Genomic DNA, 26,170 nt, shown 5'->3' with positions numbered 1-26,170 from the left:
CGTGTCAAATATGCAGAATGTGTCATTAATTATTTTACGTCATTTTCTTTTTTACTAAACTGGGGAAGAATGAAATGAAATGTTTCCAAGTTTGGTGTATCAAATTATTTTATTCGTGAAAGAATCGTGGAGAATTCAGCATCGTTTTCATTTTTTAATAAATATTAGAATTTTCTTCACGAGTTTCGTCAGTCTTAAGGAGACTGATAAATAATTGCGAATTAACTTCGAAACGCAATGGTCATTATAAAAATTGCATGCTGTAGTAATTTAATTGCTAGTCGAGTTCTTTGATAAAATATTAGCATAAGATACTGAAAATTTCTTTTTAAGATCTTGTATTAGATACAAGATGGAAATTTGAAGGTGAAATTGTTTCTCTCCAATATTTTTATGGAATAAAATTGTAATTAGTTATCGATTATTATTCAATTAGCCAGAAAGGCATTAGAAACAGAAGGTATTACAAAAGATTTTTTCTCTATAAATTCAATGTTTACCGTTGAGTTAATTTGGAAGATCTAAAGATGACAGTATGCATTTGCATTACTGTGTATTTCTCGTACTACAAAACGCTAAAAATGTATCAAATTGATACAAAAATGTTAAATTGTAGATTTTGCATAATTATATTAGAGAGAATACCAGAAAGGAATAAAATTCTAAGTAATTTTGTTACGTTGAATAACTATAAGATATTTTCATAAGTTTAAAGTTAAAGACATTTATTGCCGTCTAAACCGACAAGTAAGTAATCAAACATAATTATTTATAATTTTAAGCTTATACCATTTGAAATCTCGATTTTCTACTACGTTTCAAATTGTCGTTTAACGATAATTAATACCCATACTGATATAACGTAACCATCGGAGACAATGATTTACTTCAGTCCTTTGTTAATTAGCCGCTGACGATAATTGTTGCAATCTGGTGCATTGCAATATTTCGTTATAATTATATAATAGCACACTACCCTCCAACGGGAAATTATACTGTCGCGATTAATATGATCCGATTTATCCTCAATATTAATACTCTTTATTATTTCTATATTTGCGATAATTCTTATCAATTTTAATATTCTGTCTTCTTAATACATTAAAACTAATACATAATGAGCTTTATTGTATTTCCATAACAATAGTACACGTGATTTTGTTTTTATTAATTAATAATCTCAGTAATATCTTCGGAGCGACTTTTTTGTGCAATATGAATAACAATCTTTAGAAATTGTACAAATTTTGTGCAAATATTGCATTTATTGTTAATTACAAAATGCCACGATACAGTTTATTTATGATTATAATTTTAAATTAGGTGGTTTAAATTTAAGTGAATCGTATTCAAAGTTCTATGACAAGTTAAAAGATGAAGTAATTTTTTACTTTCTGATCTATGGAAAAAAGTAGAAGATTATTAGAGTCAATTTGCAGAATTTTTCCAATTTTCAATAGGAACAAATAATCTTTTCTTTGGTTATCTGATTATATGTTATTAAATAACATACACCAGACAGCGAGCAATTTAAAAATCGAGAGCTGAAAGCTCGACACAAAAGAAGAAGAACCGAGGTGGAAGATTTGACCCGGGAACAATTTGTCGTTTATCTATGTGTGTCGTCGAGTTTCTCTTCGATCTTTCACCACTCTGTTTCGCACGATTACTTTTCTGCCGAGAAATACCGACAACCGTTTGAAATCTTTTGCATTTTCTCATCCTTCCCTTAGTTCGTATTGTTTCGATTGGAATAAGTTTGCTCGAGTCTGCATGAATTCATTTGAACGCTTCGGTCGAACGCGAATCGAATGCATTTGAATAGCTACAATTCGATCAATCAGTCGAAAGAAATAATTTAAAATGTTACATTCAACTTTTCTTTGTTCTTTTATCCGAAATAGTAGATAGAAAAATAACTTAAATTTCATTATAATAATAATTTCATTTTATGAGTGCTATTGCTCATATAGTATCTATGTATTTGAACTTATTTTTAATCGTGTTTTTATAGTTTGTCATATTAAATAAAATTAAAAATAAAATAAAATAAAATAAAATTTCAGTTATTAATATAAGTTTACAAATAAAAGTATAATACATTGAAGTAGAAGAGATCACCGTCTGGGACATACCTACTTACATAGATTTTTGAAAAATTCGTGATCCCATTAGATATTACAAATAAAGCAATTTTCTTTTTTTAATTTTTCGATTATTTACCAATTTCAAGCCACGCAGCTATTGAAATCGAAGTAGCGAGTAATCAATTAGCCTGACGTTTGGTAGAATCGCTCTGGCAGAAAATTAAATTTTCAGTATTTGTACTGCTTTTCCAATATTACACCGACCCTTATTTTCAACTTCAAAATACAAAAAGTGGTGTTGTTGAACTTTGTTAATCGTTCGTGCCCGCTTGACCCAGAAAGCATACATACATTCATTATTTTCTAAATTATTAACCGATCTCTTTTCTCGTTTTAACGTCAACTCCTTTCATATATTAGCAATCTTCTATCGTTAGGTTTAGACCTTTTTATTACAAAAATTGCAACAAATAATGGGAGAAAAATTTGTTTAAATCATTTTGCTGGAATTTTTTAAATCGTTATTTCGGTGTGCAGGTATTTGAGAAAATTGTCGAGCGTAAAGGAAAGCTCACGAACGTGTCGCGTATAATTATTTCGACGCGAGAGCTGCAACAGCCTTTAATTTACGATCGAATCTGCATAAAAGGACCGTAAGTTGGGTAAGAATGCACCGGCTACACAGTTTCCGCTTGCATTTTACACTGCTGCGGTTGCGTTTACAGCAGCATCATAATACATACCATCGTGCAGGTTTCATCGCGTTTCAAAGATAATGCCGCATTCAGTCTCCATATACATACCATCTAATCCGTATTTTACATTATTTATTAATGTGACCTTTTCGCACGATAAATGTAACTTACTATGCATTCTGACGGTATACATACTTTGGGGAACATTACATCGTTGCTGCTAAGGGACAATAAATTTTCACGAGGCAAATTGCATATTACATTGCATATTACAAGAAAATAGTTTTTCATCGCATATAGCTTGCTGTTTATGCATTTTCGATAACAAAAGTGTAGGATAAAATTTAATAAATTACAAAATTTGGAAAATTCAAGAGTTTATTCAGTTGTAAAATATCCGAAATGAAAATGATAAATAACTTTAGCCTCCGGGAGAAAAAGGGAAGAGGGAGGGTCAATGAAAAGGAGAAAGGAAAGAGGAAGAATACGTGCCCCATGATAGAACTTTCCATTGTCATTTAGAAAATTCTCATTTCCCTGATGTCAGCCTAATACTCGGAGTCCAAACTCAAGCTAGCGATATGCGCAGAGAAAAACTCGTTTCTCGCAAGAATCCTGGGATAAAGACAGCCCGTAGGGCTTCATTCGCGGGCCTAGAGAGTATCCATACTATTCTCGAGGATCGTAAGGATATATAACCGGGGGAAATGTAACGAGGACGAAGTGGATGCGCATCGTGCACCAGACCATAAGCTAGAATGTAGAATGTATACCATCAGCATCAGGAGGGATATGCACCCTGTATAAAACCACCGACTGGCTAGCTACTCTCTTCTTCAGAGGAACGGACATTGTTCTGATATCAGTGTATTTTCACGGAAACACCGAAAACTAGTTGTCTTTACATGAGATTAGCGAGATCAGAGACACCCTTGTTTCACCCAATATTCTTTCAACAAAGAATTATTAACAAAGAAGATTAAGAAAGAAGATACTCGATTAATTATAGAAATTAACATTCAGCTTTCTTAGACTATTAGCCTACCAGTATTATGGTTTCCTTTTTTCCCCTTCCCCGTGCTTATTCCTCGTGTTCGCGTTTCTTTAACGAGCGTCGTTACTGCTATGGAACAGGCGTCGAGACGCAGAGATTGCTTCGTTATATGAAATTAGCCATTTAGAGGCAGCCTTTCCGGGTCGGTCCACCTTCCCTTCATTATTCTATATCCAGCAGAACAAATTTCTCCTTGTTGTTGTTCGACGATAAAAAAGTAAACTCGTTCGTTGCGTTTTTCGAATGAACTGGTGAAAATTGAATTTCATTTTTCTGGAGGAATACAAGCTGATTTCTGGCAATAATATTTAACTAAATTTTTACATTTTTTATTATAATTCTTGCCAATTTTTTTGTTACTTTTTAATAAATCATATTAATATCATGAGATAACTTCCAGCAAGTAGCATTGTTAATTAATTCTATGTTAATAAATATTATTTTCCAATTCCAAGCTGCTCTTTTTCTTTATATTTCAATTGTGTAGTAAAATATTTTAAAATATGAAAATTACAACATTTGATGAAACAGCAGGGCACGGTATTTCAGCTAGATATGTTAAAAATATATTATTTCTAGGAAACTGCTAATTCCCACGGAAATGATAACGATTTACAAGCTACTTTACGAGGAACGATTAAAACTCTAAAATTACCAGGCTCGATTTAATTCACCCCTTTTTTCCTTTGCGGTATTAAAACATAACCAGCGTGACTTTGTTCGAGATTGTTTCTCTAATGAATGTCGTTAGGACTTCATTGTGCATGTTCAAACGTCGAGATTACTTCATCGGATAAAATTACACGTTTAACCGCACGGCTCCCTTTTCATGCATCTTTATTAGCGTGTAACTGTGTTCATAATTTCTCTTTTTTTTTTCTTGATATCGTTACTAGGATATTTTTGTCAAGCATTGGATATTTATGAAACAAATTCAACCGATCGAGGTTATTCACGTTTTAAATGAACGCTCGTAGCTTAAAAAAGGATTTAAATCGCTGGCAGCTCGTTTTTGGTGTAACGATTGAAAAGCTAAATGCCACTTCATAAAATAGCAAATATACTAAAAATGGTGAGTTGAATGGAATCAGTAATGAATGAAACGTTCACAGTATTGGAGCTTATTAGTTATTTTCTGTTCCTCTGTTATACACGAAATGATGTTTTTTGTTATATAGTTGCTTGATACAGCAGAATTTATAGAAAAAATGTTTTTCAATATTATATCGTTACTGTACCATAAATAGAATAAAAGAATTCGTTTCTTTAAAATAAAAATAAAAAGTTCTTTGACTTGTGTGAAAAAAGGTACTTGTTTAGAGTAGTACGAATAATTTAAATACATAATCATTTTGTTAATTAGAAACACTCAAAATATTATTGTGTATTTCTTTCGTGTCAATTCCTAAGCAGTTCGAGGTATTTGCAAGAAAAAAAGAAATGGTTGGCTGATGGGGAAATGTGAGTTCGTCAACTTCCGTTTTCCTCTTCGACAGACTTATTTAAATGCTAATGAAGATGGATTATTTTTTTACCATAACTCCTCGTTTATTCTTCCTACCACTCTTTGTCTACCTGTAGATTGATTAATAAGTTTTCTTTCCATTTTGTTCTTTAATCATTTTTTTATCTTTATTTTCTATTTATTTTATTTATTTTATCTTTATTTCTGAAGTTTTATTATTATCACGTCTCCTTTATTTGTGTTCTACCTGTTCATTCTATTTTCTATTCTTCAATTTTGTCTCATAGTTCTACATTTTGTTTTCTTCATTTTGATCTGTCATTTATAATACAAGATCATTCATTTTACAAGAATTTAATCTATTTTTCTCTGTCTTTGCTGTTTGCTTAGTTCCAATATATTATAGTGTAACCTTCACTCTTATATCTTTTCTCCCGCGTTATATATCATCACCACGACATTCCTCTTTTTATTTTTTTTTCTCATTTTAGTTACGTTTGTTCTATTTTCCTCGACGCTGTATACAATCGTAACATTGTTATGAGCCAAAACGATTTTTCATACAATTGCCATGAAACTCGTCCGTCTTCTAACGGTTAATCAAGTTTTTATAGTATATTATAAATTTTGTGACACCTTGTGACATCTGATCTGTTTCGAGCGTTATTTCTCTCGTAACCTTCATCGATTCTTCACTTTTTCATCTTTGTTGAGCAAGTTTTTCAGTCGATCATTCTTGAACACGCGACGACAGACTGGCGTTGTTCTGTCGGACGGGCAGTAAATTGATTATCGATTCCGAATAAATTCCATCGGCCTCGGGCCCTTCCTCAGTCACCGTGTCCTCTTACCTCGATCGTCCTGGCGCGGTGCCGGTTCGAGCACTCTCTCCGGACTTCCGCCGGAAATACCGCTCTTTTCCCTTTAGTTAAAGACTCGAAACGGGATTACGTGACGACCAAATGGGTCGAGTGCTTTCGATTAGAACGCGTTACTCGACCGAGCAATTATTCCAAACGGTTTTGCTGACCGACATATTCAATAAATCCTGATTATGAATCTTGAAGAATTGTAATTTTGTCGATAACACCAGGTTAGCAAAAAATATAAATTCAGAAATGGCATTAGTGTTGTTAAGGCGCACCATCGACTGCAAATATGTAATATTATCAAATTTATTTTTCACACACCATAGTCTGTATTCTGCTGCAAATATCTAGTTTGCTAGGATCGCAAAGGGAAGCAATTAACCGACTCGTGTAACGCGTGTCGTTAATTTAGACTATACATTTAATTGTATCCTTCGAGATATTCGCTGCTAGCGCGAAAGCACCGGGAAAACGCTGAAAATTTTTTCAACGTGCCTCGCAACTGTACGTGTTTTCCCTTGAGCGAAATTTTCCAGCTTATCTCACGAAAGTGTTACAGCAATTACTAGTTGCGGAGCTGGCAAAATTTCTGAATATCTTGCGATTTCACACTATGTATAGATATGAAACATTTTCATGAATTAATTAGCAGATTTTCGTTTCCTTGATTAATTTCGACTGACGTTAAATGTCGTTAATTTTAACATATTAATTACCGGAGTATAAGTGGATAGTCGGAGTAAAACATATTAAGATATTAATTATTAAGCATACGTTCAGTTAATTATCAAATTTAATCTTTCAATTTTGTACTTTGCATTATATTCTCTTTTCATAATAATTCGATATACAATTTGAATAATAGCTGCTGTACATATGCAAGAAATTGAATCAGAGTAAGTGATAACTCTGATCAAATATCACAATTACATCTACTAAACAAATATCAAATGTTAGATATGTAATTCAATATAGTATCAAGAGATTACCAACTGCATGTATCAAATAGGAAAAGGATATACCTGTAGAATTAGTTCATCTATATCATAAATGAAACCATATAAGTAAGAATTACATAGATAGTATAGAATTCCAAGGATCCAGATTCTATTCCTAATAAATTTTTTATTTCAAATTGTAATTTTATTTCATTACGATTTACAAAAGTTATTAATTTTCTAAGTTATTTTTTTGCTAATCCTTGAATTTCTAAGGCAACTGATCGAAGGATAGGTATTTATTTTAAGCAAGCAATCACGATAGATAGGATTCGTACACGGTTGTAACTAAATTCAGGAAGCATCAGCCTTCAAATATTCAACATCTCAATCCTCAAAATACCAATACTAGGTACGTATCAGACTTTCATGTAGTATTATAGCCTGCAATAATTTCATTCCATACTTTTGATAATTTAAAAAATTTTCTTTTAATTATTCATTCAATTTAAATATTGATTTGCTTTGTAACATTTATTTAGCGATAAAATAATAATAAAATATTATTCTGATGAACCCTTATTAAATTGAAGAGTGTCACTAATTAGTGCAGTATGAAAATTAGTACAGCTTATCCTATTTGTAGAATCAAAGTAAACAACGATTTCAAAAAGTCTTACAATTAGATAATAAATGATGTTAGCCAGTTGAACGGTTGAAAGAGACGTGACCGACTTCCTTATCTAAGTATTTCCTTTTATTTCGTTTCTTTAATTAACTCCTTGACTTGCAGCTCGATAGCAGTTTTAAAACGAAAGGGTACGTCTTACCACTTCTTCCTAGTGTCCGTCTCTTCTCCGCTTTCTTTTTCCTCTCTTATTTTCTTGCTTCCTCATCAGAATGAGAGTGCGGTGTTAAATTCGTAAATATCCAGCTAATTACTTTCGCATCGTTTTCGATTTGCCGCGTCCTCTTTCAAGATTTTCCGGAAAACTTTCCGAGATCAAGAAGAAAAGTTTTCTGTTTACGTTCGTGCTCGAAACTCAAACGTCGGCGTGGCCGATGAAATTTATCTTTGAGACCCGCGGACTTCATCGGTCGAATCACCTTTCGCCACTTTCACGGAGAACCACGTCCCTTGTTTTCTTTCTCTCTTTAATAAGAAAGTTTAATTGTTTTATCGATCAGAAGATCCTGCTTTTAGTCTGCTTTAATTGAAATTTACTTTTACATGATTCATTTGACTAATATATTGAATAGTTTTATAATTATTTTAAAGTACCAGTAAGTGTTTGACAGGTTGATTACTCTGTGAGGGTTACCGCTAATTGACACCGTAAATTAGATATATTTGAATAATTAACTAAAAAGTATAGAAAAATATTATTTTGAATAGCATCAAGGGGGCCAAATTGCCAGCAGGGGAACAAAATACCACCCCTTCCTCTTTCTGCCTATTATATTAGTAATGCAAGATGACAAATTTAAAGGATGGAATTTGAAATTTAAAAATTAACTATTCCCATTTTTAATAATTAGGCTTTGTCAATTTTCTCCGTGTTATAAGAACGGAATACGAATAATTGGTAATAATAGATAGGGGTTCAGCAATTTTTAAGCAATATTATTTAACCGCTAGTAAAACGAGAAAGCAAAGCGTTGATCTCTGCAGCATCGCGTATTCGGGAGCAATCAAGCCGGCACGTCGAAAATGCAAAGCTCGATCAACGAATCCGCGTTCTCCCTCATAGATTGGCCCCGCTCACAATCGACGACTGATTAAAATGCGATCGCCGCGGCCTCTGATTAGCATAAACAAATTCTTCCTTTTGCTCTCTTCCTCTTTCTGCCTTTTTTTTTGGTCGTTCACTTTCATCACGATACTTTTTTCACGCTGGTGAATTTTGCTTGCTAGCGCTATTCCACGCGGTGTAATCGTCGGTCGGTTGTTTACCAGGGAAAAACAACTGGTGACAATTAGCCATTCGATGAAATTAATTTATTAAAACAACCGACCCGCTAACATTCATTTCCTTTATGTTGTATCGTGTTTCGTTTCACCATCTCTGTTATTCTGACTGTTATTTCGACAAATGTATCAGGATTTTTCGAACGCAAAAGTGCGATTAAATTCGTAGGAACGTGTCCAGTATGTTTCGTCGAGAATGATTCAATTAACGTTCTGAGAAGAATCGTTCGTTTCCCGCGTAATTCATATTTCGCACTGATCGTCTGATTTGCGTTTGTGTTTTGTATAAAAAATATCACACCCTTGATTCAGATTGTCTCTAAAATTTGTAGGTTTTCTATCGCGTTCAGAATAATACATATTTCATTGGATGAATATTTTTCTGATTCCATTATGTGACGAATGGGGCCACTTTAAACAGTAACAAGGTTGGAATTGCAAATGAAAATTGCATATGTGACATCTATTTTTCATGTGTACCTGCATATATTCACTCTGTGATGTACGTTATAACGTGATTTTCAACAAATTTGATATTACAAGAGGCTGACTCGATTTACATTAAAATATCAATGCAGTATCACAGTTTAATAAAACATAACTATTTTAAATATACTCGGATTAAATTTGCACTTGCCTGAAATTATTTACAAGACTTTTTCAAACCAAATTTACAATTTTTCAAATCCTCAAAAATGAAAAAAATAACTTCAATTTTTTACTAATTTATTCATTTCTCAAAGAATCGTATTCTCAACGCAATCTCATTATTCCTTGATCTTTCTTCTTTCACTTTTCTCCTTCTTTAGCTTTCTGTTTCCTGAAAAGGTCACTTTTAGTTACTCACATGATATCCGGTAGTGGTTTATGGGACAGTAAATGTTTGAGCGCATAAAGGAAATGCGATGCTACGATGCAGCTAGTTATTAAGGAAACGTGCTGCTCGTATCGGATAAACTCGTCTTTCTATTATTTTCCAGGGTGACTTTCCGTAATTCAAGACTTTATTCTTAACAAATATATCCTTATCAAATACACCTACCCATTTTCGACATCTAATTGTATTATATTTTCTTTCCTGTAATGTTAATTTTAGCAATATTTCACGATAAACATCATTCCGAATAAAAAATTTATATTTTATTTTAGCTAAATGCAAGAAGAGCTGATAATAATAAAGAAATTTCATTCGTAACTTTTTATTTCGTGCAATCGTGGAAATTTCTTCAGCGTTTCTGGTGTAAGCGTATGGGTACACACGCTTATTTTCCTTCCTTACAACTAGCAATCTAGGAGCAAAATAACGTTGTAAAATAACTGGTCACCTTTCATAAACCCTCCGTCCATTGTGTGTAGGTTGCAGTATAGAATTTCCAAGAAGTAGCGGAACAATTCGCGTATTCGTTCCAGGTTATTTCTGTGTATTTTGCGACTTCAAATGTAAGGAAAAAATTTTTCTTTTTCTGAAAAGAATTTTTAAAAAGCTTGGGTAAACTGTAAACGCGTAGTAAGTTGCTATATAATTTATTTCATGTATTGCTATTAACTATTTACATTTTCTTTTTGTATAGAATTGGTTTTCATTTGAAAACCAACTTTATTATTTTGAAATGTTAGAAAAATTTCCTCTAGGGTAGTTTGTAATTTACGTTTTAGTATTATTTGATACACGTATCGTAACACTTTGTTATACAAGGGAATTGTTGAACGTAGTTCGTATTAAAAGGCAGAAAAGAGAAAAAGCGCGAGATAGACAGGTACTGTGACATGTCCACATTCACAGATGTGTAACGATTTTGGTAAATAAAAACCGCGTGTGCAAACGACTGCAATTGATTGTCTTTTTGACGTTTGCAACGAGGCTCGAGCGTTTTGCGAAACTTGTTTGTCTATTCAATATCAAATCGGAACAGTTGGTCCATGTGTATTAAGAATAACTTTGACCAAAAAAATAATCTACACAAAAGAGTATTAAAGCTCAAGTGTGAAATCTTAGTTTTAAATCATCATTTACGCAACACCCTTTATTGGCACTTTCTACCCTTTTTACAAGTAGTTTTATGTGTTCGATTTTCCTGGATAAACATTGCACTTCCTTCAATTTTTTGTACAATAAACGCTCTAACATTTTTGTTCAGTACCAAGTTCAAATTATTCTTTTTTAATATTTCGTATGGTATTTTTGATCTCGTGGTTTGTTAACCTCTTCATATACTCGACTATATTACCTTTCCTGTTCAATTCAAATTCTTCTAATTTTTTTTCATCATTCTGCCAATTCCAGTTTTTCAATTTCATCAAGTTTATTCTTTCATCCGACTGAAACAGTAATTTCGCCGTTGAGCGAATATCGAAAAAAAGCGCGATGAGGAGGAGCAAGTAAAGAGCACTTCAAAGAGGGCATCGTACCCTTTCGCTCATTATGAGATATTTGTTAATTACTTGAACGCTAAAAAGGCGTAAATCCTATCCCTCCGCTCCATTAGTTTTCACTGAATTTTTACAATTCTTTTACATTTCAATACTTCATTTGTAGGTCTTTAATTCAGAGTAAAATTCTCGTGAAATTGATGAAGTTTTTTTTAATTTCATCATTAATTAAGTGGTTTCAATTTAGTTTGGGCATTCTATTAAATAAGAGCAAAATATTATGACTTAAAAATTGCAATATTAACCTTTGCTATTGTAAATATTTTGCGATCATACTTTGGTATTTGGGTGATATTTTCTAAAAAAATTGTCAATCAGGTCTTATAATTCAAATAATAATAATAATTTCTTCACTAAACTTCTATATAAATCAAAAAGGAAAGAATCTTACAGCGTTCGCATAATAGTGAAAGTCAAGTAATTACCTGATTAGCCTGATGCAATTATCCCTTGCACCTTAATTCCTTAGACAGCGGAATAAAGGGTGGTAATTCTTATCTCTTTACACCTTCCCCATCGTTTCTTTACCATAGAATATATATCTGCTGGTTCTTACGGTATCCTCCACTCAATTCCAATAAATATACATGCATAGGTGTGTAGGTGCGCACACGTATACAGACGTAGCAATGCCGAGGCTGCCAGTAGCAAATAAATAGCCGATATAAAGGAATAGGGGTGCCAGGGTGGAGGGTTGGGGACATTACGGCGTCCTTTCATTGGAGGTGCAACCGGGGTCGACGAGATTTAGAGAGGTTTAATTTTCCAAAAAGCTGGATTTGCGGCCAAAGCGTCGCCCGTGTCGTCGATTTATCGTCAGGGACGCAGTTCGTGGAAAAATTCCGAAGAGCCGATAAACGCGCGACTTTCTTTCCATTCCATTTTCTATCAACCTTTCTCTGCTGTTCCTTTTTACCAAAGAATTGCCCGAAAGAAAGGAAAAATTGAACGATAGTCTTAGAATTGAATTTCAAGAATAATTACTTCTTGATTAATTGCTTCGACATTCAAATTCTTTCTTCTCATTAATGAATAGCTGGCACGCGGTCTGGTGGTGCTGTGCGACCATGTATAGGAGCAATCCGTTTTAATCGATCAATTCGTCGAGAGGTTTGTTAGGAATTAGTCTCGTTACGGTTCGGATTTTAACATCGTGAAAGAAACAATTGCATTCTACTTTAGTTTGAAATATATTTGTTATTTAACATTAATTAACACACCAGTAGTAGCTTTTCTTGAATAAATTAATAAAAATTACCTGCTTTCCATAATGTGAAGATGTATACTTACATCCTTAAGTAAAGTGAAGCATTTGTCGCGCGATTATTTCAACACGCGTGTAAATTGCAGAGGTGAATTAAAGGTACAGGCGAGATGTTCGGTACAGGCATTGTTCGAGTCCGAGATTTGCAGTAACCGGGAAACGAAACTTGGAATAAGGGTATCGACGGGGTGGAAGAACCCGTTGCGAACGGAATTAACCGGTAAGATAAACTTCTGGCCCGTAAATTTCTCCAGCGACGTTGCCGATCGAATTAGAGAGCCATCTTGGGCGTTTCTATGGAATGCTTTCGAAACGGTGAACAAAATGCCCATTAAATTTTACTCTTGTCGCGTTGAATAAATCTGCGTTCTACGAATAATCGTTTATTACGTGTCGCATCTACCGTGGAGGAAAAAAGCAGGGGATTACCCTTAGATAATGAATGGCGGGTCGTTTGTTTATCAGCTTTACGATTCTTGATTTTGGCGTAATCGCATCACTGTCGTTGCTAGTTTTGATTGTTAGATAAATTGCAATTAATTTACAGCTCCTAAGAAATGGGGCCCGGGGCTGTAATTCTCCTTCGATCTTCCTTTAATCTGGCGCTGTTTGATGACATAAAAGTATCGCAAAATAGCTTAAAGTTTTATGAAAATGACTATGTTGGTATATCATTAATATTATACGTCATTGTAATGAACAAGGAATAATTACCTTCATTATGGTATGTTTAATTAACTCAGGATTTCATTTTTAAGGATTCTCGGTCGTAATCCATCATTAATTGAAGTAAATAATTAGTTCTGTTTGCATAATGTTACAGTTAATTAGGTTAAGCGATAAATATTTCCGTGTACATATATCTATGATCGTCAGAATGTGATTATTATTCATAATCGCCATCGACGTAATTCAATAACCCTTATTAGTATCTGAACCCTGCATTAATCATCTTGTATAACTATCAGTTACTAAAATTGTATATTATGGTGTACGTCACAGAGCATCAACCTGTTTATATTAATTACTTTAGGCCATCCTTTTTTAGCACAAATTAACAAAAATCCTTCGTTATTCCTCTATGTTTTTTTTTATATACTTGTACCTTTATACATATAATACATATTAACACTTTGACAGTCGTAAATTTTATGAAATTAATGGCTTTTGTAATTTTATATTGTCCTTTGTACGAAAAGACTACTGAAAAAATTGTTTGGGAATTTTAATATTTTTTCTATGCCACAAAGTTATCAGCTTTCAAATTAAAATTATTAGTGTAAAAATTTATATACAATAGTTAGAAATTCGTAAAATTGGCCACTAAAGTGTTAAAATAAATGGGTTGTGGAAGATCAGAAGCGTACTTAAGAAGTGAAAATCATAGATCTTTAGGATTTATTTCGACGTATATAATTATTGTCCCATTACTTCCGTTGTTTCTATCTGGAGGATGCATTTCGTGAGAGTGCAGCCAGAAAAGCGGGGATCTCTCGATTAGGTCGAGGTTGAAAGAGATAAACATATAAAAGCTAGAAGAGAAAGGGATAAAGTAAGGAAAAAAGGATATCTAGAAAATTGGACTCGGCTTTCACGAAAGAGAGAGGAAACGCGATGATTCTAAGGCGAATTGGAGTTACCATTATCTGATCTGAACACTCGTGTAAATCCACGCAATCAAAAGATGACCATCTAAACAGTCTAGATCTCGTGAAAAACCGTTCTAACTTTCAGAGAAACTATTGACTAGATTTTTTTTGTTCCATATCACAGTCTTAAAAATCAATATAAAAAATTTGTTCGAACTCGAAGAAGTTCAAAACAATTTGTTTTCCAATGTTCCTGAATTTTCACTTACTTATAAATACTTGGAATTTGGAAAAAATTTCAGAAAAATTAAAATTCTTTTAATTTTAATATATGAAGTTTATTTATTAGTGTTAGAAAAAATTCAGTTTTCTTAATTGTGTGTTTATTTCAATGTTCTGATCATTTATTTTGTTCCTCCTCAGCCATTTATTTAATGTTGATTTATATTTTTAGTTTATAATTTATATGAAGAAAGAGGTAACTGATGTTTAATTTTTTTATTAGAGGTAAAGAGTTAAGTGACTTGAACTTGAAGGCAAACATAATTAGTGGATAAAAAGTTAATAATGTTGTACATTGCAGTGTGATAACTAATGCTATAAAACTTTTTTAATATAGCTTACAGTTAACAAGAAACTATGTACTTCATAAGTACAATGTTGTTAATCTTTCACCCTGAATAATTCTGTAGTAAACTTTGATAATGGTTGATCAAGGCAATTTCAGTAAATTAGTTTTCAAATTTTCATGATAAAATAACAATAACTCTAAAATTGATCTATTCAATCGAAATATATGATTAATTAATTAAAATTATAATTAATAAGAATTACAGTTTGTATTAAATTTTGATTAATTTAATTAGATGATAATTATACAAAATTTCTAGTAAAAGGGAAACGTAGTATAAAAACGTAGTATTAATTTTTATTTTGAAAAAAGTACTCAACATTTATGATAACTTGTTAAATAACAAACTTAAAATTTCATATAATTAATATTTAACAAAATAATTTGGAAAGGCACATTCAACGAACCATAATCATTGTCTAGGTCCACCCTATTAAATATAAAATCATTATTTTCGCTTCGACAATTTCATTGTTGCTCATCTCGAATCGACAGAAAACCCGGACGACTACTAATTAAGCGTTTGCAAATTATTTTCGTCCGTGTATCGGGGCTTGATATTTGTAAATTGAATATTAATTAGCGGTTCGTAGCTAATTAGATGCGACCTCAGAGCGGTTGCTGACTTACACGCGTTCATTTGTTATCGTCATGTTCTATATTTCCCTTCACTCATCCGACCGGTTCGTGCCTAGCTGAAATTCCGTTTGAAACTTTGAAGAGCGAAAAAAAATAACATATCACGGGAACGTGTGACAGCGCCGGTTTGCGGACTGTCATCGTTTATTCGTTCGCGAATGGATGCAATTGAAATTCCTAACGAAAATCTAGTTTAAAGCGAACGTCAAGCGTGGAAGCGAGTCGTAGTTTGTTGTATCTGTTCATTCCAAAATATGAAGGATCAAAAGCGAAAACGTTTGTTTTTTGGATAGCACTTGAATGAAAAAGATGATAGAACATTTCATAAACAAATACTTCATAGAGTTTCCATGTGTTTTATGAAATATATTAAAATGAAATTTCAAAGTAGACCAGACTAAACGGTTCTGAATGCCAATGACATCAAAAAGAACATCGCGTCTTCATTCTAATTCATCTTATTTTTTTTTTTTTTTCAAAATAATTGATTTTTATACTTATAAACTGTTACTTGACAAAACAGAGTTCATTAGTAATATATAGTTGTGTTTTCTGTTTCAAGTTTCTACCAGCATAATAATAGACTTAGTCATTGCCTGGTATCGGTGCAAATAATTACCTAATGGAGTCGCTAATTGGACGGACAAGGACGCGGTTGCTTCTCATGAAGGTCCTTTTGAGTGCATTTACGAAGGTCGAGGGTGCCTAAAGGCTCCACCTCTCTCTTTCTATCCTTCTCCCCTTTCTGTTCCACGACAAGTGTATTATACTGGTCGGGAACAGAGGGAGCTTTGCTCGCTGAACCTTTGCTAGGTGGCTTTATCATACTTTATCTGCCAAAGCGACACAATTTGAGATCTTCCGTATTTCCTGAGATCGCAATCTCGGTCTTTCATCTCTCTTGTAATATAATAGAAAGAAGACGCGTAAATCGGTGTCACGCGTAAATTCACGATTTACGAGATTGTGTCAAGAAAATCGTTCGCAGCTCTTTGCCTTGTCAGACGTACAGTGAAGGGAAAAATTCACTTGACATTTTAACTCGAATAATATTTTCTTCAATTCTCGAGATTCGAATATAGAAAAACAAATTTATTTCTGAATAAATATATTCCTAGAAATCATGAAGAATCTAACTATTCATGTTCACTATGAATACACTGTATGCTTTTCTTCATATCTTTGCTTTAACAATATCTCAACTTCCATTTTCCTTGGTGCCATTTTAACCTAAACTCATCATTCCTATCTTCTGTTATACTCGAATAAACACCCGACAATGCAGTTTTTGGAACTATGATTAATCGATAATCGTTTGAATGCACAGTAAAATTGAGCCAAGTAGAACAAAATTCAAAACAGGTATGGTCGAAACGTTTAATATGTAAATAAGATAATTTTATTTGCCAAATATTATTTGTTATTTACCAAGGGTTGTTTTATGTTGTATTACCATTTTTTGATTTTTAAATACAAACATTTTGTCTTGGACATGAAAGGGTTAAAGAATTGAAGCTTTGCATTTGGGTATAGTAATATAACTAAACCCTTCGAGAAGGAAAAAAATATGTACGCCTTCTTGGCGAGCTATGTTCGAAGCCCCTTTTCTTGATCCTGCTCTAGAACAATTTTATCGCCGGATGTGACATACTTTGCCTGCTTCCGGGAACATCCATTTTCACGGAGTCGCGGTATGAAACGGAATGTAATCTTCCAGTGCACTGGATGATTAATCTTTCAATTCGTAATCGATGATTGGTGTACTTCTTTCCGTACAATTTTTCATTTTTATTTCTATTTTCTGGAAATTCAATGTTTGTAACATTATTTATGAAATGTAAATACTCGAGTAAACATGGTTTTGATACTTAACTTCTTAAATTTCTTTTTATACTTAACAAAAGATTACTACTAAAATTATAAACATTTGAGAATTTTAGTTCACGTACGTTCCAAAATAATTAATTTTGAAATTACAATTATTAGAATTCAGGTAATTATTTCAATGCAAGAAGAAACTTTTAATCACTATTTCCATAACAATTACCTTATTTTAGTATGTTAAAAATCTTCTGTGTGTAAAAAAGTTTTAGCTATTCTCTTTGTAGCCATTAGTACATTTTGAAATATTAAAAGGCAGTGAAAAATACAGAACAGATGACGATATCTTTCGCGTTTACAAAAAGAAACATTTAAAAGCTATCTTTATAACCATCATCTAATTTTAATGCTTCAAAGAATTTCTGACTCTTCGAATCTAAATATGTATGTATCGTTCGTCATATTTTCGTATCTCTGCGCCGTACTTTTTGTACGTTTCTTCATGCTTATCAAACCCCTGGAGAAGTAAAAAGAACCCAGAGCATAGTTTCTTCAGAAACGATAGCAAGCCAGATGTATAAACAGATAGGCCAAAGAAATAGAGGAGAACAAACAATAGAGATAAGGAATCCTCTTGAAGGATCTCACAGAAGGTTACTCTCAATATCAAGAGGAAAAGGTATTATCCCTTCGGGTTTACTTGTGACCCAGCTACTCAGCTACCTTGAAGCCACGCGTTGAAAGGAATTGGACAAAAGACAAAGTATCACGGAATCGTTCAGATTGAATTATCCATTGAATTGTGATTTGCTCGTAAATCCACTTTTCTTTGGATTTCTCCAGATGTTGCGTTCATTTTTCTGCATATCTTGATATGCTAACTTGTTGCATATCGAATGGCGAATTTCAACAGCCACCCATTTTGTATTAAGAATATTAATGAAAACTTTATACAATGATTCTTTTTTTTCAAACTTTGAGCTCCAAATTGACATGTCATAAGTGCCATTTTGAGAAACTTTTATGTCATCAAATTATCAAACCTTCTGTTTTGAAATTTGTCATTTGATATACAAGAATTTAATATATTTTGCAATTATGGTTACGTTAGTATTTTCCTTGTTATTTTGAAATTTGTTTCATTCTTTTTATCAATAAATCGGGGACAAATTTAATCGTGCAATCATCCAACAATTTTACAGAGCTTCGAAATCTCAACGACGTGTCCTTTAATCCGTTCAGACCATTAAGTCCCAGGATACTACTTTCCATTCATGAACCACTCTTACCGTAACAACAGTACTAAAAATGATATCCTCTGAACGATTATTGCCTTCCCTATCTGAAAAAGAATCACGCGTTCCCTCGCCCCTATCGCGCGTTATACTTCGTTATTTATTACCATTCCATTCCATCAGTTTTCCACACCTACAGCGTTTCATCGTATCCTATCGTGTCTCACTTTGATCCTTTATAACAACATCGCGTTCTCCGTTGTTTCCTCCACATCGTTTCGCTTTATCATAACTCGATCTATTTTCTCCATTCCATTCTCTTTCCAGTTAATTTCGCCAATTTACGATTACCACCGATTGTCCTTTTATCAGCACTTTCTATTTGCTACAACCACCATTCGTTTTTATCCTTGGTAGACTTGGATACTTTTTTACAGTAATTGTCAATAGGAGGAGTTATTCAGCAAAAGAAAATTAAATATTATTCATTTTTTCATTGCGAGAGAGCTTACAATTAGTGCAACACATAGAAAATTTAAAAACAACGATACTTCGGAATTAGTTAAATTCAATTATTGTAAAATTAGTTAAATTGAAATTAGAATTTTACAAGACGCTATAGGTGCCGATAACGATGAAAGGGTTAATTGAAGGTTAGTGGCATTTTTTATGATTTTCATCTTCTGTTAGTTTGGAGCCAAAATGTGGCCAAGTTGCATAGAACATCTTCTATAATGGTCCTTCCAATTCTCCAAAGGTTAAGGGTTAAAACAGTATGTTGTGTCGTGGCCCTGGTTCGTTTTGGTTACAATGTAACACTCTAAGAGATAGCTCTGATGCTCTTCCTTGCATTAAGAGAAACGAGGATCGCTCAAGTGTCACAGTCTCAACACGATATAAGACAGATCTAAGGCCAAGTCTGAAATGACCCAACTTCCGTAGTCGGAGGGTTAAAAGACAGGCCTAATGTGAGTTTAGAACTTGGAGAGAACAAGCAGTGACATTGATATGGTTGTGTGCGTTCCCACATTTACAAAAGTTCAAATACCTGAGGGTTCTCTGCTCGTATCTACCGATGAATTCTTTCCCTCTCGTTTTGCCCTCAAGCAGTGAAACATTCGGCAGAGACAGCTGCAAAAAAACTGTTGATGGGAGTATTCTATTCTCCCTGTTAAGCTATTTTTTTTATTTTGTTTTAATTTTTCTGTCATGTGCAACTGAGGCCATTCTGCAGGCTGTTTAAATAGCAAAATATTTTTTGCAAAATAGCAAAAATAAATGAATGTAACTTTAGACCCTTTGTTTAGAAGAGAACTAATTAGTTTAATATAGACAAGAAAATTATATTTATATAGATGTTCCAGCATCATGTGTTTGACAGAAAATTTTCTTTTTCGAAGAACAACTGCCATTTGCATCGATCTTCTCTTCGCTTTTTATTGATAAATTTTACTGACAAATTTCATCTCACAAAGAATATTTTATCCTCCTTTCTTTTTTCACTCAACAACTCGAAGGACGATGAAAATAGCGTCTTTTCTTCGCGAAGAAAAGCTTCTTATCCTTAAAGCACCCGCATCAAGCTGTGTTCAATGCCTTTACTGATTTATTTGCTCTTCGACTTTTCGCATTTTTCTGTTTCGTTTGGTGAGTGCAATCACGAGTGATTCATTCACTTGGTAATGTGATTATTCAATCAAACGAACTAGAATAAGTAAAGAAGGAAAATGTCCACTGAGTTTAGCAAACCTTCGATGTTTGCGTGTTCAGAATTTAGAGGATAATGAAGTTTCATATTTAATCAATCTTGTCAGATGCTTTGCGCCCATTATGATTAATCAAACTCGTATTGGCATATAAATTAGAATGACTGATTTGATGCTGTTACCATTGTTATGAAATTATAATGAATCCAATATCAGAAATGTCTTATTACTTTTATGAAATTCATTTAACATAGCGAATCTTTTAACCATCACTAAAATCAACTTTATTAATATTTATTATAGAAACATTACTAGAAGCATGGGAAACATTGAACGAAGTGATTAACTTCCCTGACCACTAACTTCTTCCGCGATGCTTTTTTGCATAAGGTTTAAATTCATTTATTCGTAAACTTTTGATTGCTTGCACACACTTTGACATTTATTTAAAAGAGACAATGAAGTTGAACTTCTCGGGTCTTTTCTCTGTAAAATGAAATTATGTAAGCTAAAGTGAAAAAGAGTAGTTAATCAGGTTTTTCTCATTAATAAAATTCGCTTTTTTAATCAAGAGATCAATTCCACAATATTCTAACATTTTTATTCATTATTAGAATAACAAAATACTTCAGTTGTGAGACTTACAAAATTGCTAAATTAATTTTCATTAGGTAAAGTTTTTACCACACATGAATTAACATAAGTTTAGTATCTAAAATAATAAATTATTGAGCTTAATATTTAAAACAATAATTATTCATAAGTTTATTATTAACAAGATACTATTAATGGATATCACAATAATATTTTAAAACTATTAAATCGTATACATTTCAAATACCTTTGTCTACAAAGTTTATTCGACAAAATAGAAAACTCTCGAAATGTCGAAGTACAGATACTTCTTAAATCGTAAAGAAACCTTTTATTCCGAGAAAATACAGTTTTCTATACGTCAGACAGCCTGAACGGTTCCACGCCACATAACGTAACTAAAAACGTAAAATCTGCCGGAAGCAGTTTTTTCCCCCTGTTCTTTCTTCTTGTAAGACTCTAAAGGAAAATCTGGGCGAATAGTAAAAGAGTGTTAGAAGGGATGTTCGCGAGGAAAAATTCTGTACCCTCTTCATGGTACCTCTGGGCGCTTGTCGTATCCAGCAAAAAGGATCAGCCAAATCGAACTGATCTTGTTGCAGACTGGAATATTACCTTTTATTGTACCAGGTGCTTGCAAGATAATCTCTTGGCGCCCATTTTATCACACAGCCATTCTTTCCGCAACTTCCTTCTTATCTTCTCTCGAAAGTCGAACTTTAAACCCCATTCGCGGAGAAACAAGCGGAATCGTAATAGCCCTTTGTGTATTGTTTTACGTTAATTTAATTCTCAACTTTTACTGTAACCAGAACGGAATGCTGGTGATTTCGTTATTATTGGTTTGAGCGGGATTGAAGAATTGCGTGAAACTTACTTAATTTATTCGAGTTTGTTATAATTTTGAAATTTAAAAAGTTTTAATATAATAATTGGGATTTTAATTAATTTTCTAAATAGGAGCATTTTAGTTTTTTAATATTTTTTAAAATTTCTTTTAATAATTATTAAATTATGTTAAATTAATAGTGTCAATTATCGATGGCCTCCGTGGCATTCAATCTATGAAAATAGATAAATGATATATTATTAATTACTTAATGAGTACATTAATCCATTACGCCGCTGAAATTGAATTCATTCTATTGACAGTTTTTCTCTTTTTAAAGTAGAACGATTCGAAAAGTATTTTATTAAGCCATTCGTTCGAATTCTCGCGCTTATCCCTGTTTAAACAAACTTGGATCTGAGGTAAAGTCGCACTTTGTTCGATATATTTCAACGGTGCTTAGCCAGGAACGGCATTAAAGTGCTGATGAAATACGTTTCTTTGAGAATCCTCGTAAACCAGGCGCATTTGTCTTTTCGGAACCGTAACGCCGCAACTTCGTATTCACCGCAAAGTTAATCCGTTGGGGAGATTTAAACAATCATGGGCGGTAAATGTGACCAAACTTGCCGCTTCTTTATTGGAAACCTGTCGGAAGTATAAAAAGAAACGTTTTGGAAGGAATTAAAAGAATTAAAAGCGCTTTCGAGCTATCGACTGTTCAATGGCACAGAACTACTTCACTTGAATTTATTGCTTATTCCGTGTTGGACAAAACAGACATTGTTCGACAGTTTGAAATTTTATGGAACATGTTAGACAGTTTGCAAAAAATTTGATTAATTTTATACAAGTAATTCAAAAATTTGGTCAAGAATATTAATAATTTTCTTTACCTAACTGAATCAATTACACTGGAAATATATGTTCTGTACATAAGAATTTAAGAGAAATTATATACATAATTACATTGCTGTCGTATATTTCTTTTGTTTCTAATAGAATAATTGTGTCAAAAAGAAAAAGGAAATTGACTCCATATTTGTTATCCTGAGTCAAGTTACCTTTAAGAAAATTAAATCGCGCCCAAGTTTCGTACCTTCGGGCCCACGCAAAGATTATCAAAATAACAGGAATGCACCAAGCCACCATTTAAGTGGTGATATCCGATAACTGTGCGTCAATAATTACTGGCGAACTACTCCAGAGAATAGAGGTCCAGCGTTTCGAAGTAGAACAATCGTATATCTGATCAGACAGAACGGTTTAATCGATAGCACGCTGACATTCCTGAGACCGAAATTTAATTCGCCAATGGATGGGACTTTTAATAAACTGATACAAAATCCATCCGGGACACTTGCTTGTCTTCGCGTGTTTAATTCTTCGATGGAATTCATTAATTTGAAATTTAATACTAGCTTTTTTTAACTACTGGGAGAAGCCATTTTAATTAAGGATGGAAAGTTACGTTTCGATTTACATTTAAAGCAAAATAGGCAAATATAAAATTCTTTATAAAATTTTTTAATTTAAAGCACGTTAACTGTCGTGAAAATCTCTTTTATTAGCCAGTCCATCGATCAACCAGTAAATATTTTCCACTAAAATCCAACGCATGAAATACCTCTCTTTGAACGATAATCAATAAAATTTTAGTATTATATTTTCAATGTATTTCGTGAATGAAAACTGCAAATAAAGAGAAAGAGAGACGACAATTCCTGCTTTCAAAAATGCAAGGAGAAAATTACCACGGAAAATCCAATTGATATTTATTTCCGTGGGATATATTTCTCACTGTTGATGGAAAAATCGAATTAAAAATAGCATTTGTGTCATATGTTTTCGAATACCATTAGTTTCATATTAGATTATATTCCAGTTTAATATCTTTACGTAGGTCACATTTTACAAAAATTTCTATCATTTTATTTTAACGACAGGCAAAAGAATAATTAACTTTTCAGTGGTGCAATTCAAAGCATTCCATATACAGTGAATCCTCGGTGCATCAGATTTTCCGCAAATATATGTCTACTGATCGCAATATTGAATTCACGTCGATACGAGTTTCAACTAACTTGCAGCACGTTTCAATGCATCTGAAATGAATATACGTTTTTTAATATTGCTATTTAAGATACCTACAATGTGCAATTGAATCAAATTACATTCACGTGATCGGAATCGTATTGCAATATTGAAGCAGCAATTTCAAAACTGGAATTTAATCAGCTAAGCTTCTTAGTAATTTCGAAATTACAGACAATTTGTTGAAGCAGAATATTTTGGGATCTTTCCAACCATCTGTATTGCAAGCAATCAGAGATCACCTTATCCGTGAAAATTAATTACCTATTTCATTAATGATTTGTTTTGATTGTGATCTCCTCGAAGATGTCAAGCTTTTCCCGAAACGTTTAATTTCTCTTGAATCCGATCGAGGAAAGAAGGGAAAGCTAATTAAGAGGTCGCTTTAACATGAAAGGTCGTTCACTTTTTGCCAGGGACAGTCGGTGATTAGTGACGACGACGTTTCATCCTAAAAAGCCTACCGCAAATATATCACTTCGGTTTTTGTTCGTCTATACGTCAGTTCACAGGAATGTTGGGTAATATGTTTTCCTTTCGGATAAGCCCGAGTGGTTGCTAAATCGTGACCATAGTTTTTGTAGTCGCGACAGGACACCTGCCATAACGCAATAATCTTCTTGTGTTGTCTTAGAAATCACATTATCCACCTTGTCAAAGCAAGTGTTCAGGGTAACAGGAACTTCGAATGATATGGCATTTCATTATTTATTATTGTTGATAATAATCTGAATCACAGTTCAACCTGTCCCATTCAAAGATTAATAAAACAAATTAAAATATACATTAGCACTCTATGAAAGTTTACTTAATTTGACCCCATATAAAAATTATTTTTAAAAATTTTTTATGAGACATTTAATAAAGTCTACCAACGTGTTCTTGTGATACTTTGAGAGCTATTCTTGTTATTACACGGAAACTCCGATTTTTCGAGCCAATTACACGAGGGTTGCGCGGACCTTAGAAACCACGACACCACTGTCCGTCCAAATTTTTACACGCGACACCGATATCCGATCCGAAATACGAAGCTTTTTTAACCAGCAGCAAAGAGCGTCAAGCTTTCACAGAGACAAACGAAACATTGACGAACAGAGGATGACGAGTGGCATCTATGGCCAATAAAATGAAAAAAAAAAAGGAAGTGAGAGTGGAAAAGGAAGAAAAAATGTATGGGTTCTCGATCATCGTGGCGTAACATGGATAAAGGTGCGAAGGGAGGGTACAGGTCGCGCGAACCAATGCTTTTTTGGAACGAAATTAGTTTACCAGAGATCTGTCGGGCTGATAGTGAGATCCAACCGAAAAGAGATAAACAGAATTGCAGAGGGGGAAAGGAAAGAGATAGAATGGAAAAGCGAAACATTCGGACGAGGAAGATGAGCTGTTGCAGAAAAAAAGAGGAGAAAAAAATAGGTCAACTGCTCTTTTGCATTTTCATTCCCAGGAGAGGCATCGATTTGCTCGCCGTTGAATCCCTTGTTTTCAAGCCATTTCGTCGAGGAAACGCACTCGACGAAAGAAACAAACGTGTCGTTGTACATACATCCCTTTGGTTACCTTTCCCTCGGCTTCCGAGATTGATGGCTTCCTTCGATCCAAGTGGATGGTATCCGAGATAGGAAACGAATCGTGGATCGCTTCTTCCCTACAAATGTTTTTACCTGTTAACTTCCTCTTTTGTGCAATTTTTTAATTTAAGACACGATTTCCTGTTATTTTCACTTGACGTTAAAAATGATGGCTTCTGGTGTCACGAAACCATGACATTTTATATTAAATGTTTTTATACGGTTCAAGACCATGAAATGAAGGTTTTTTTCTCAAATTACCTCCTCAACTTTAATTATTTAAATTAAATATAATATTGCACCATATCGAATTATGTCTAATATTGCTATCGATATTTTTAATAACCCAATAATTATAGAAATCGTTGTCGTGGAAGAAAACCATTCTTAGAAATTATTACATTATTCGTGGCATATGTTATTAAGAGCATAATTATGCAGATATGAATAACTTCCGCTCTTGTCATCATAATCCACGATAATGTTTACTGAGATGATAATAATAATATGACACAGTATCTGGAGTTGGTAATAAATTTATAATTATAGTTTAAGTATCTCATTGAAAACTGGATAAATGGTTGACTTATTGTTAGTGGTGAAGATAGATGATTATTATTACTTTTCAAGCAGTGTATATATCAATTGTATAATTCATGTTCTTTAAATAATGTAATTTATTGAAAC

General features: G+C 33.2%; 1 protein-coding gene across 6 annotated transcripts in view; it reads left to right on the top strand.

The window, feature by feature from the left end:
* Positions 1 to 26,170, top strand: part of LOC114877001 (collagen alpha-1(XVIII) chain) — a 182,721-nt gene that overhangs the window by 44,005 nt on the left and 112,546 nt on the right. The window lies entirely within an intron of this gene.

This window comes from Osmia bicornis, chromosome 11 (genome assembly GCF_907164935.1).
Source record: "Osmia bicornis bicornis chromosome 11, iOsmBic2.1, whole genome shotgun sequence".
In the NCBI taxonomy this organism is placed as follows: domain Eukaryota; kingdom Metazoa; phylum Arthropoda; class Insecta; order Hymenoptera; family Megachilidae; genus Osmia; species Osmia bicornis.
Note: the sequence above shows the minus strand (reverse complement) of the source record. Positions and strands in the feature narration are given on the sequence as shown.